Source organism: Desmodus rotundus, chromosome X, assembly GCF_022682495.2.
Source record: "Desmodus rotundus isolate HL8 chromosome X, HLdesRot8A.1, whole genome shotgun sequence".
In the NCBI taxonomy this organism is placed as follows: domain Eukaryota; kingdom Metazoa; phylum Chordata; class Mammalia; order Chiroptera; family Phyllostomidae; genus Desmodus; species Desmodus rotundus.
This window is the reverse complement of record NC_071400.1, coordinates 10,752,988-10,766,378: the sequence shown is the minus strand read 5'-3', so window position 1 is coordinate 10,766,378 and position 13,391 is coordinate 10,752,988. Positions and strand designations below refer to the sequence as shown.

The window sequence follows — 13,391 nt, the reverse complement described above, 5'->3', positions numbered from 1 at the left end:
AGTTCTAGCCATATGGTCAATGGGCAAAAAGCAAGCAATTAAGGTCTTGGGTCCAATCTTTTGTTGATTTTGTATTGCTGGAGTTTCATATTCCTTTCTTTTTTTAAAGTATATTTTATTGATTATACTGCTACAGTTGTCCCATTTTCCCCACTTTATTACCCTCTGCCCTGCACACCCCTTAGTTCATGTCGATGGGTCGTACATATAAGTTCTTTGGTTCTACATTTCCCATACAATTCTTTACTCCCCCTGTCTGTTTTCTACCTACCATTTATGCTTTTTATTCCCTGTACCTTCTCCCCCCTCTCACTCTCTGCTGATAACCCTCCATGTGATCTCCATTTCTGTGATTCTGTTCCTGTTCTAGTTGTTTGCTTAGTTCACTTTTGTTTTTGTTTTATCAGCTTAACAATAACCCACAACCTTCAAACCAACTTCATTTTTGTTTTCATTTTATTAGGCTCAGTTGTTGATAGTTCTCAGTTTCTTGTCATTTTACTGTTCATAGTTTTGATCTTTTTCTTAGATAAGTCCCTTCAACATTTCATATAATAAGGGCTTGGTGATGATGAACTCCTTGAACTTGACTTATCTGGGAAGCACTTTATCTGCCCTTCCATTCTAAATCATAGCTTTGCTGGATAGAGTCATCTTGGATGTAGGTCCTTGCCTTTCATGACTTGGAATACTTCTTACCAGCCCCTTCTTGCCTGTGAGGTTTCTTTTGAGAAATCAGTTAAATCTTACAGGAACTCCTTTGTAGGTAACTGTCTCCTTTTCTATTGCTGCTTTTAAGATTCTCTCCTTATCTTTCATCTTGGGTAATGTAATTATGATGTGCCTTGGTGTGTTCCTCCTTGGGTCCAATTTCTTTGAGACTCTCTGAGCTTCCTGGACTTCTAGAAGTCTATTTCCTTGGCGAGATTTCTTGCTCTTCCTCTTCTCCTTCTGGCACCCCTATGATTTGGAGGTTGGAATGTTTAAAGATATCCTGGAGGTTCCTAAGCCTCTCCTCATTTTTTGAATTCTTGTGTCTTCATTCTGTTCTGGTTGAATGTTTATTTCTTCCTTCGGGTCCAAACTGTTGATTTGAGTCCCAGTTTCCTTCCCTTCACTGTTGGTTCCCTTTATGTCACTTTTCATAGCCCTCATTTTTTCCTGTGTTTTGTGACCATGCTCAACCATTTCTGTGAGCATCCTCATTACCAGTGTTTTGAACTCCTCATCTGGTAGGTTGGCTATTTCTTCATCGCTTAGTTGTATTTTTCTAGAACTTTAACTTGTTCTTTCATTTTGGCCATGTTTTTTTTTGTCTCAGCACACCCGTTACATAGTAAGGGGCAGAGCCTTAGGTATTCGCCAGGGTGAGGCATCCCATGTCGCTGCCGTCACTGCATTGTGGCACTGTAGGAGGGGGAGGGGTTAGGGAGGGAACAATGCTGCTTGCTCAATTCTCAGCTGGCCTTCAGTCACTTCCCGATCTACTCACAAGCAAATTGGGCCCTTCTGGTGCTGATTCCCAGGTGGGTGGGTTTGTGTATGTTCTAGGACCCCGTGGGTCTCTCCAATGAACTTTCCCCACAGTGGGAGTTTCTCCCACTGCTGCAATCCCCACAGGTTTTTATAGACAGAGGTTTTGAGGCTTTATTTCCCCACGCTGGAACCCTGGGTTGTGGAGTCTGTCTCACTCCCAAGTTGTTCCTCCCAATATATGCACATGCAAAGGGGGGATCACCCAGTCTGCCAGGCACAGCCTCACCAGCCTTTGTCCTCTAACTGCTGCCGTGCTGCAAGTCCTCTCAACCTGGCTGCCCAACTCCACCCCTCCTCCTGGTCTGATGAATGTTTATTCTTTAAGTCCTTAGTTGTCGGACTTCCATACAGTTCAGTTTTCTGGCAGTTCTGGCTATTTTTTGTTTTTCAATTTGTTGTCTTTCTTCAGGTTATGTGAGGAGGCAAAGTGTATCTACCAATGCCTCCACCTTGGCTGGAGGTGAACACATGATTTTTTATTTAAACCATGGACCCATTAAAACCATAAAACAATATTTTTAATGAAATATTGCATGAAACCAGTTTTCTATTGGATATACTAGGCAAAATACTGAAGAGGTAATTTCTTTTTAATTTTTTAATTTTATTTGTTTTTAGACAGAAAGAGAGGGAGAGAAACATTCATGTGTGGTTGCCTCCTGTGTGCCCCTAACTGGGGACCTGGCCTGCAACCTAGGCATGTGCTCTGACTGGGAATCGAATCAGTGATGCTTTGGTTCACAGGCCAGCATTCAGTCCACTAAGCCATACCAGCCAGGGCTGAAGAGGTGATTTCTTATTCTCTAAAATGATTCAGAGTTCCTATGTATTTAAATATAATCTAAAATGATAGGCCTCAACAAAGCTTACAACAATCTTTAAGATTTGAAAACTCACATTTAATTTGAGAGGATTCCATTTTACAGCTCTCAGCTAGTTCAGTAAAAAAACAATGTCAGACAGCAGCCATCTATCAGATTAACACAAAAGCTTACTAGAGATACTTATAATGAAATATGCAATGTGTTAATTTTGCTGCTGGGAGTAAGCACAGAAGTATAAAACCACAGTGCATGATTTAAATTTCTTTTTTCATCAAATATACATAACAGACCACTTCAGACTAGGTACCAGGTTTCCTCAGACTAGAGACTTGCTTCTCCTTACTTACCCAGATGGGGTTCTCAGAGCCAGAAGAAATTCATGCAGAGAGGTACAAAAAAATCAATTAAGATAAAATGAGGAATTGGGAGCATTTTCTGGCCAAGATGGAGGTATAGGTAGATACTCTTTGCTTTCTCACACAACCAAAAGAAAGACAACAACCAATCTAAAAGCCAAAAACAACCAGAACTGCCAGAAAATCAAACTGCATGGAAGTCCGACAACCAAGGAGTTAAAGAGGAAATATTCATCCAGACCAGTAGGAGCAGTGGAGATCGGCAGCCAGTTGGAGAGGACACACAACAAAGAGACAGACCAGACAGGGTTGGGCTAGGTGTGTGCTGGCCAACCAGGCGGTCCCACATTCGTGTGCTGATAAACCAGGAGGAATAACTGGGCAGCGAGACAGACAACACAGCCCAGGGCTCCAGCACAGGAAACTAAAGCCTCAAAACCTCTGGCTGTAAAAACTTGTGGGGGTTGTGGCAGTGGGACAAACTCCCAGGCTCACAGGAGAGTTCATTGGAGAGACCCATCGGGTGTTAGAATGTACACAAACCCACCCACCCAGGAATCAGCACCAGAAGGGCCCAATTTGCTTGTGGGTAGTGGGGGAAGTGACTGAAATCCAGCCGAGAGCTGAGCAAGTGGCATTGTTCACTCTCTGACACCTCCCCCACGTACAGCACCCTGTTCTGGTGAATATCTAAGGCTCCTTACTATGTAACAGGTGCACCAAGACAAAAAAATATGGCCCAGATGAAAGAACAGATCAAAGCTCCAGGAAAAGAACTAAGTGACAAGGAGTTAGCCAACCTACCAGATGAGGAGTTCAAAACACTGGTAATGAGGATGCTCACAGAAATGGTTGAGTATGGTCACAAAATACAGGAAAAAGTGAAGGCTGTGAAAAGTGACATAAAGGGAACCAACAGTGAAGGGCAGGAAACTGGACTCAAGTCAATGGTTTGGACCAGAAGGAAGAAATAAATATTCAACCAGAACAGAATGAAGACACAAGAATTCAAAAAATGAGGAGAGGCTTAAGAACCTCCAGGACATCTTTAAACATTCCAACCTCCAAATCATAGGGGTGCCAGAAGGAGAAGAGGAAGAGCAAGAAATCTCGCCAAGGAAATAGATTTCTAGGAAGTCCTGGAAGCTCAAAGAGTCCCAAAGAAGTTGCACCCAAGGAGGAACACACCAAGGTACATCATAATTACATTACCCAAGATGAAAGATAAGGAGAGAATCTTAAAAGCAGCAATAGAAAAGGAGACAGTTACCTACAAAGGAGTTCCTGTAAGATTTAACTGATTTCTCAAAAGAAACCTCACAGGCAAGAAGGGGCTGGTAAGAAGTATTCCAAGTCATGAAAGGCAAGGACCTACATCCAAGATGACTCTATCCAGCAAAGCTATGATTTAGAGTTGGGGGGCAGATAAAGTGCTTCCCAGATGAGGTCAAGTTCAAGGAGTTCATCATCACCAAGCCCTTATTATATGAAATGTTGAAGGGACTTATCTAAGAAAAAGATCAAAACTATGAACAGTAAAATGACAAGAAACTGAGAACTATCAATAACTGAGCCTAATAAAATGAAAACAAAAATGAAGTTGGTTTGAAGGTTGTGGGTTATTGTTAAGCCGATAAAACAAAAACAAAAGTGAACTAAGCAAACAACTAGAACAGGAACAGAATCACAGAAATGGAGATCACATGGAGGGTTATCAGCAGAGAGTGAGAGGGGGGAGAAGGTACAGGGAATAAGAAGCATAATTGGTAGGTACAAAATGGACAGGGGGAGGTTAAGAATACTATAGGAAATGGAGAAGTTAAAGAACTTATATGTATGACCCATGAACATGAACTAAGGGTGGGGAATGCTGAGGGAGGGGGTGGCAGGGCAGAGGGGGATAATGGAGAGAAAAAAAATGGGACAACTGTAATAGCATAATCAATAAAGTATACTTTAAAAATAGAAAAGAAAAAAGGAAAACATTTTACTGAAGCTAATAAATGTATTTTCAATAAAAAATGAATCAACATGAACATAAGAATAAAGGGCATACAACTGTAATTGAATAACAATAAATATTTTTAAAAAGAATATTTATTTGATGTATCATTGACAAATTTACAAAAATCTTAAAGTCAGAAACTGTAATACTATTTTTAGTTATTACTACTGGGTCAGACCAATATGTAGTTGTAATTTCTTCCCTTTTTCAAAAACCAGCTTTATAACAATATGAAGCATAAATCCATTACTTTTTTGCACTGAAGTATTTATTTTAGTTTTTTTATTGGCTTAATAAGAAAATCACAAAAACAATTTCACTGGTTGCTTTTTCTTCTGGCCATTTCATTAGTCATTTTATGCCATTGTTATTACAAACATAATTTTGTCACATAAAGGAACTTTTACAAAATATTCAGTCCAGGTACAAAATATTTTAGGTAAACCACTGCTGTGAGCAAAAGTACAGTGCATTCTCTTTTGAGCTGAGGAAATGAAAAGCCCTTGCTTACTCGGAACCCTCTGTGTGATCATAGAGGCCTCCTGTGGAGATGACAGAGCCTCAGGATGAAAACAACGTGGACCTCTGAGGCACCCTTAGAAGGGAAGTGTCCTGCAGAGTGGACAGAGCAGCAGTGGTGTTTCATATGTAAATGACAATACTTTGGTGTGTTAAGCCAATGAGATTTGTTTCTCATCACAGCAAAGCCTAGCCCATCATGACTGATACAGAACTGAAACACAGTTAATCCTTCCTCAGGTAACAAGATACTGTTGGGTTTAGTGTGCCAGGACAAGGAGAGCAATCAGCTTTTCATTTGTGGACCCTTTGATCTCTGATTAAGTCTGGAACAGAAAGTACTATACAAAGAACATATTTACATTATGTAGGTATGTTTTATTCTCAGACACTGAAAAGTTCTTACTTAATTTTTTAAAAATTAAATTTATTGGGGTGTCATTGGTTAATAGGATCATAGAGGTTTCATGTGTACATTTCTATGATACATGATCTGCATATTGCATTATGTGCCCACCGTCCAAAGTCAAACCATCTTCCATCACCATATATTTGGTCCCCTTTACTTCCCCACCGTTCCCTCAATCCCTTCCCTCTGGTAACCACCATACTGTTGCCTGTGTCTATGAGTTTCAGTTTTATATCCCACATGAGTGAGATCATATGGTTCTTAGCTTTTTCTGACTTAATTTGCTTAGCATAATATTCTCAAGGTCTATCCATGTTGTCACAAGTGGCAGTACTTCATCTTTTCTCACGGCTGAGTAGTATTCAATACTATGTATGTATCTTCTTTATCCAGCCATCTGTTGAAGGACTCTTTGGCTGTCTCCATGTTTTGCCTACCAGGAGTAATGCTGCAATGAACATAGGGGTGGCACATATCTTTGCAAATAAATGTTTTTGAGCTTCTCAGGTAAGTACCCAGGAGAAGGATTGCTGGGTCATATGGTAACTCTATTCTTAATTTTTTGAGGACCCTCCATACTGTTTTCCACAGTGGCTGTACCAGTTTACATTCCCAACAGCAGTGAATAAGGGTCTCTTTTTCTCCACAACCTCTCCAATACCTGTTATTACTTGTCTTGTTGATGATAGCCATTCTAACAGTGTGAGGTGGTATCTCATTGCAGTTTTGATTTGCATTTCCCTAATAGCTACTGAAGTTGAGCATCTTTTCATATGTCTGTTGGCCATTTGTATGTCTTCTTGGGAGAGGTGTCTGTTCGGGTCCTCTGCCAATTTTTAAGTTGGATTGTTTGTTTGGTGTTGAGTTGTATGAGTTCTTCATATACTTTGGATATTAACCCCTTGTCTGAGCTGTTGTTTGCAAATATCATCTCCCATTTGGTTAGTTGCCTTTTTATTTTGTTTGTAGTATCCTTTGCTATGCAGAAGCTTTTTACTTTGATATAATCCCACTCATTTATTTTTGCCTTTGCTTCCATTGCCTTTGGGGTCAAATTCTTAAAATATTCTCCACGACCAAGATACATAAGTTTAGTACCTATGTTTTCTTCTAAGTAATTTATTATGTCAGATCTTATATCTAAGTCTTTGATTCACTTTGAATTAATTATTGTACCTGGGGACAAACTCTAGTCTAGTTTCATTCTTTCACAGGTAGCTTTTCAATTTTCCCAGCACCATTTATTGAAGAGCCTTTCCTTTCTCCATTGTGTGTTTGTGAAAAATTATTTGCCCATATACATGTGGATTTATTTCTGGGCTCTCAGTTCTGATCCACTGGTCTGTTTTTCTGTCACTGTCATGCTGTTTGACTATCATAGCTCTGTAAGTATAATTTTAAGTCTGATAGTGTGATACCTCTGGCTTTGTTCTTTTTTCGCAGAATTGCTTTGCCTCTTTCAGATCTTTGGAGGTTCCATACAAATATGGTGACTTTTTGTTCTATTTATTTACAAAAATGACATTGAGACTTTGATAAAGACTCCATTCAATCTGTATATTGCTTTGAGTAATATAGCAATTTTCTATGTTGATTCTTCCAATTCATGAATACAAAAGAGTCCAGCAGAAGTACGGCCTGCTTGAGTGTGGTTGGTAGGGTAATAATATGGGTGTAATAATTTATAGTTTTAATTTGAACATTTCATGTAAAGTGTCCTATGGTGTGCTTGAGTCTGATATTGCTATGTTACAGAATAACATGCTTGTGATTTTGTAATAAAAGATTTTGTAATTAAAAAGGGGTGTTATTTGTGCCAGGCCCTGTATCTTTCTGTTTCCTTGTGTTTTTTTCAATCTCTTTTAATAATACTTTGTAGTTTTCAGTATAATATCCTTCACATCCTTTGTTAAATTTATTCCTTGGCATTTTGTTCTTTTGGTTGAAGTAGCAAAAGGAATTATTATTTTCATTTATTTTTCTGAAGTTTTATTGTTAGTATATAGGAAAGCAGTGGATTTTGTACATTGATTTCATATCCTGCAACTTTACTGTATTTGTTTATTGTTTCTAATAGTTTTTTTGGTGGAGTTTTTAGGATTTCCTATGTACAGAATCATATCGTCTGCAAAAAATAACACTTTTACATTTCTGGCAAAACATCAAACCACCCAGGTGACTCAGCCCCTCTACAGCCCAGATTTGGCGCCCTGTGACTTCTGGCTTTTCCCAAATCTAAAATCACCTTTGAAAGGGAAGTGATTTCAGACCATCGATGAGATTCAGGAAAATACAACGGGGTCTCTGGTGGCAGTGCCGCTGGTTGGGAGAACTGTGAGGTCCCAAGGTACCTACTTTGAAGGAGACTGAGGTGTCATTGTCCTATGTACAATGTTTCTTGTATCTTGTGTCTTCTTGAATAAATGTCTTTATTTTTGATATTTACATGGCTGGATACTTTGTGGAAGACCTCGTATATATACACATACTGTACACAATATATATGACATATAGGCACACATATATTGTGTGTGTATGTGTACGTATATTTAAACTCTTTGGTCAAACAATACCTTGTATGGAAACTGTAGTCAGTGACCCCTACCCCAGGCACTTCTGTAAAAACAGCAGTTGAAAACAACCTGGCTAGATGTTGTTTAATAGCCTTTCCAATATCATGTTTTTCAACCATTTTGATGAAAATCTTTCTGACTTAGGAGGTTTTTTTAATGTGTTCAAATCTATTTTTTCACAAGACCCAGGGCCATCATTGTGAACATGAGCTACTGTCATAAACCATAAAAGAATGCAGTGTTTCTGCTTCCTCCCTTGAGCCAGGGATGTCAACTCTAACTACTGCTGTAAGTATTCCAGACTCAGGTACTGTCCAGCCTGACTCCAATATGCTGTTTTTGTAGACTCACAAGCTAAACGAAAATTGTTAAGAGTTAGGGAAAGAAGAGACGAAAGTAGAGTCATGAAAAGTGCTGGCACTTATAAGAAAACCAGTATCTTAGTGTCACTGTCATGTACTTACTATGTGACCTTGAACAAATCACTTGTCACCTCAGCCTCTGCCTCTTGGAGTGTGGATTAGATCATCTGTGCCTGTCACAGTGCCTGACGTGTTGTGGCTTCTCAAAGAATGTTACTGAATCGAATCTCAGATCCTCCTAGTTCTATGAGTCAATGAGTTTATATGCCAAAATGTTTACTGTAGTTACTATGATTGTAACATGTCTAAAAGTGAGCGTATAGTTTGCTAAATTCTTAATCTAAATGTCAATTGATGAGGGAAACAGGTAATGAACACATACAACATTCAATGTACTTAAAATATGCTATCTTACTGAAACTAACACCTGTATGAGAAAAGTGACATTATTCTATTACAAGATAAGTAGAGTCAGGTTTAGGGACCTGATCTGATTTTCTCAAGATCCAAGGTCTTAAGAGAGTAGGGATGGATTGCTTTCTTTAAATTATAGAAAGTTTGTAGCAATAAAAATAAATAATATACGTAAAAGGGATTTCAAATTTAAAAATAAAATACAAGTGGAGGGTAACATTATCATCATTATTCTTATTATACATGTGCATATAAATTTTTAGAAAGGAAAACTTCTTGAGTAACGGCCTGAGGGTATTCACTAAGAAGTAAAAGGCAAAGGACTCTCCGGCATCTGTCAGGGTTTCTCAGACTTCTTCTTTTTTAATCTAGGGGAGCTGAGAGACCCTTAAGGGCCACCTCAGATTTTATGAAAGACCACGCACAAATGTGCAATGCATGCCTGAAGCACAGTTGTTCTCATCACACACATTTAACCTAGGAAACACCCCAGCAATCAGAAGAGAATGACAAATCATGCTCCATCCTCCGCCAACAGCCTCTTACAGACACTGTGCTGAAATAATCAACTAAGCAAGTTCACTGGACTCAGTTCACTTGAAATTTGCAATAAAATCACCTGTGGCAAAAATTATTATTCTTTAATTCTTCTTTTAAAAATTGGTGTTCAAGTACAGTTGTGTCCATTTCCCCCCCACCACGCACCCTGTATAAAACTACTCCACATTGCAGTTACCTTTTGTGCAACCTGAAAGCTCTCCACAACATTTGCATCTTGGGGGGCGGGAGCTGGACTAAAAATCTTTCCTCCATCAGTTGGCCTGGGTTCTTTATGAAAATCAGTACACTTCCCTACTAGTGACCTGTTTGGTATGTCAAGGCTCGAGATAGCTTTTACTAAATCATTTTAAAAGTCATATGGCAACTTTTTTCTAGACATGCAGTATCTGCTATGGTCCACAAGCTTTTAAAATGTAGCTAATCCATATTAAAATATGCTCTTAAGTATGAATTGCACGCCAGACTTCAAAGACCAAGTCAGAAAAAAGAGTATGTTTTTGTAATGTTTCATAGGACCAAAGCCCCATTTTCAGGCCCTCTTTGCCAGAAACAAGCTGCAGCCTAACTGAAACACCCTGCTCTACAACCAACCCATTACCCAATAAAAGCCCAAAGCCCTATGCACAGCCAGCCCTTTCCCTCCCCTGGGAAGGTAAAATAAGAACTATGCTCTCCGCACTTTCTTCTTTTTGTGAATTCTTTCACAGCCCGCGTCCCCGGCCACCTGAGCAAATACTGATTATGTGTTGTAATAGTAATATCTTGGACATATTGTGTTTTAAAAAATACATCATTAAAATTAATCTCATTCATTCCTTTTTATTTTTCATGTGGCTCCTAGAAAATTTAAAATTGCATATGTGGTTCACATTATCTTTCTATTAGAGCTGCTCTAGAATAATGGCTATCTACTTGGCTTATTTCTGCTTATTACTTTTCAGGGACAAATATTTATTTCTCTTTATGAGAACAAAAGCCCAAAGTCAAACAAAACAGAACTTTACTTGTACTTTTCTGGTGTATATAAAACAGAGCTTAGCAATGGAACAAGCAACCAATAGGATGTTTGGTTGTGAAAACTGAAACACTGCACATGATATTCTGAACCATAAAGAGTATTTATTAATCTGAAGCTGCATACAGTTTGACCTTCCTCTTAATTGTGTTCATTCTGCTACTTGAATGTATCCAAACTAAAAAGAAAAAAAAAATGATTTCACATAACTGGCATTGTCCCATGGAAAACTCTCTTTTAAATTGGCTTTTTCTTCAAGATTCTGAAATCCGTTCTATTTTACTTTATAAAGCAAGAAAAAGCCTTGTTTGTATAGAATGGTCGATCCTCAGAGAGATGATCTGGTGTCAAGCCAGTCTTTTTTATATTTATGAGGTGGAGACCTAGGCAAAGTAAGCAACTGGCTCAACATTCCCCAGTTAATAAATGATAGGGACACAGGTTGAGTTCAGTTCTGTCATGCGATTCAAATTTTTTCCTACTCACATGGCAAACTTAAAACTATTTCCAAGTCATTCTTTTTCATACCATAGAAAAATAAGCCTCAGTTGTTTTGAGAAGAACATCAAGCAGTTGAAAACGAACCACTAGTTAAGTTCCCCCTACAAAATTCATGCCCAAAAAAGGTCTCCTTACTGTAGAATATATGGATACGACATAAAATAGGAATTTTCACACAATTAGGCATAGACTTGGAAGTAGCCAGTATAGCGCTCTTTCCTGCTGATTCGTAGCCTACAATTCTAATGGGAACAGTGCAAATGCGGTAGGTCTGTTTTGCTTGCCTTTTAAAATTTAAATGCTTCCTCCCCAAACTGCTGAGATTGTCAAGGTGTATGACACTTTGTCTGCTCAACAGTCAAATGAATTTACTACTTTTGCACTCATAAAAGAATGCATTGTTTCAGCTTCCAAATCATTTGAGTGGATTTGGGTTGCTTTAATTTATTTAACATTGAATGTCATTGGTAAGTAAATTAATAAAGTCCCTATATCTAGATATCTTAAATTTTCCAAGTTATTATTTTCTTTTTCTGGTAGCATATTTCTGTTTTGTTCTGAATAAATCCACTATCGATATACTGTATTTTGAACTATTTTGAGAATAAAGAAAATACATACTTACCTGGCAGGGGAGATACCATGATCACAAAGGTGGTTTTCCCAGGCGAGGCTTATCCATTGCACTCTAGATGTGCTGACCCCTGGGACTTCCCCCAGTGTGGGAAACTCGACTGCATGATTTATGGTATGGGGACTGCGTTCGAGCTCTCCCCTGGTTTTGAGTTCTGATGTCAGGCCTACGGAACTTCCCAGGAACAGTGTTGCAGGGTCTTTCGCTACTCTGGATGTGCTGCCTTAGGAGCTCATTCTTCTTTTCTTTCCTTCTCCCACCTGTTTTTTTTCTTTCCAACTTTACCCCTCTACCGCTATTCCTGCCCCCCCAACCCCCAATTAGCCATCATTTGTTCTCCACTTACGAGTCTTACAAAGCTGAACACCTAAAAAGTGGGTGGACGGTCTCTCCAAAGGGGACATATACATAACCACTAAAGCTGTGAAAAGATGCTCAACGCCACTAACCAAAATAAAAACCGAAATGGGTGGCTATCATAAAAAAAAGAATAAAGAAAATACAAATAATAATGTAGAATCCAAGTATCTAGCATCTAATTATAAAAATGTTAAGATTTAGTCACGTTTCCCTCAGATTAAAAATATATTGTGGTAAAATACACAGACATAAAATTTGCCATTGTAACTGATTTTAAGTATACAATTCAGTGGCATTCATCACCTTTACAATGTAAGTAATGTGCAACCATCATTACTCTGTATTTCTAGAACTTTCATCATCCCAAACAGAAACTCTATACTCACTAAATAATAACTCTCCATTCTCCATCTCTAAGCCCCTGATATCCTCTAATCTACTTATTATTTCTATAACCTATTATAGATATTTCATAGAAGGGGAAACACCACACCATATTTGCTTTTTTATGTCTGGCTCCTTTCACTTAGATTAATGCCTTCAAGTTTCAACCATGTGGTCACATGTATGAGAATTTAATTCCTTTTTATGACTAATATTCTACTGTATGTATATACCACATTTTGTTTATCCAGTCATTTGTTAATGAACCCTTGAGTTATTTCTGCCTTTCGGCTACTATGAATAATGCTGCAATGAACATAGTCACACACATATCTCTTTGAGTCCCTGTTTTCAGTTACGAGTAGCGTTTCTGGGTCACGTGATAAATCTTTCTTTTAATCTGTTTTTTTATTGTTGTTCAAGTAGGTTTGTCTCCATTTTCCCACCACCACTTTCCCCCAATAATTCTGTGTTTAACTTTTTGAAGAACCCCCAACCTGTTTTTCTATGGTAGCCACTCTATTATACATTCCCACTAGCAATGTACAAAGGTTCTAATTTCTCTGTATCCTTGACAACACTTTTTAATTATGGTCATTCTAGGGACAAAGAGGTTTTGATTTGTATTTCCCTAATAACTAAAGATATTAAGCATCTTTTCATGCACTTATTATCCATGTGTATATCTTCTTTGGAGAAATACGTATTTGAGTACTTTGGTCATTTTTTAAAATTGGATTGTTAGACTTGTTGTGGAGTTCTAGGAGTTTGCCTCAGATTTTTCAAGAAATAAAACATTACTTTCTGGCTGGTGTGATTCAGTGGATTGAGTGCCAGCCTACTAACTGAAAGGTTGCCGGTTTGATTCCCAGTCAGGACCCATGCCTGGGTTGAAGGCTAGGTCCCCAGTTGGGGGCGTGTGGGAGGCAACCACACAT

At 38.4% G+C, this 13,391-nt stretch overlaps 1 non-coding gene across 1 annotated transcript; it reads left to right on the top strand.

Annotated features, from left to right (window-relative positions):
- Window positions 1–11,692: 11,692 nt before the first annotated feature.
- Window positions 11,693–11,853, top strand: LOC112300145 (U1 spliceosomal RNA). Its single transcript, XR_002974367.2, has one exon. It is a non-coding gene; the product is annotated as a U1 spliceosomal RNA (small nuclear RNA).
- Window positions 11,854–13,391: the final 1,538 nt, after the last annotated feature.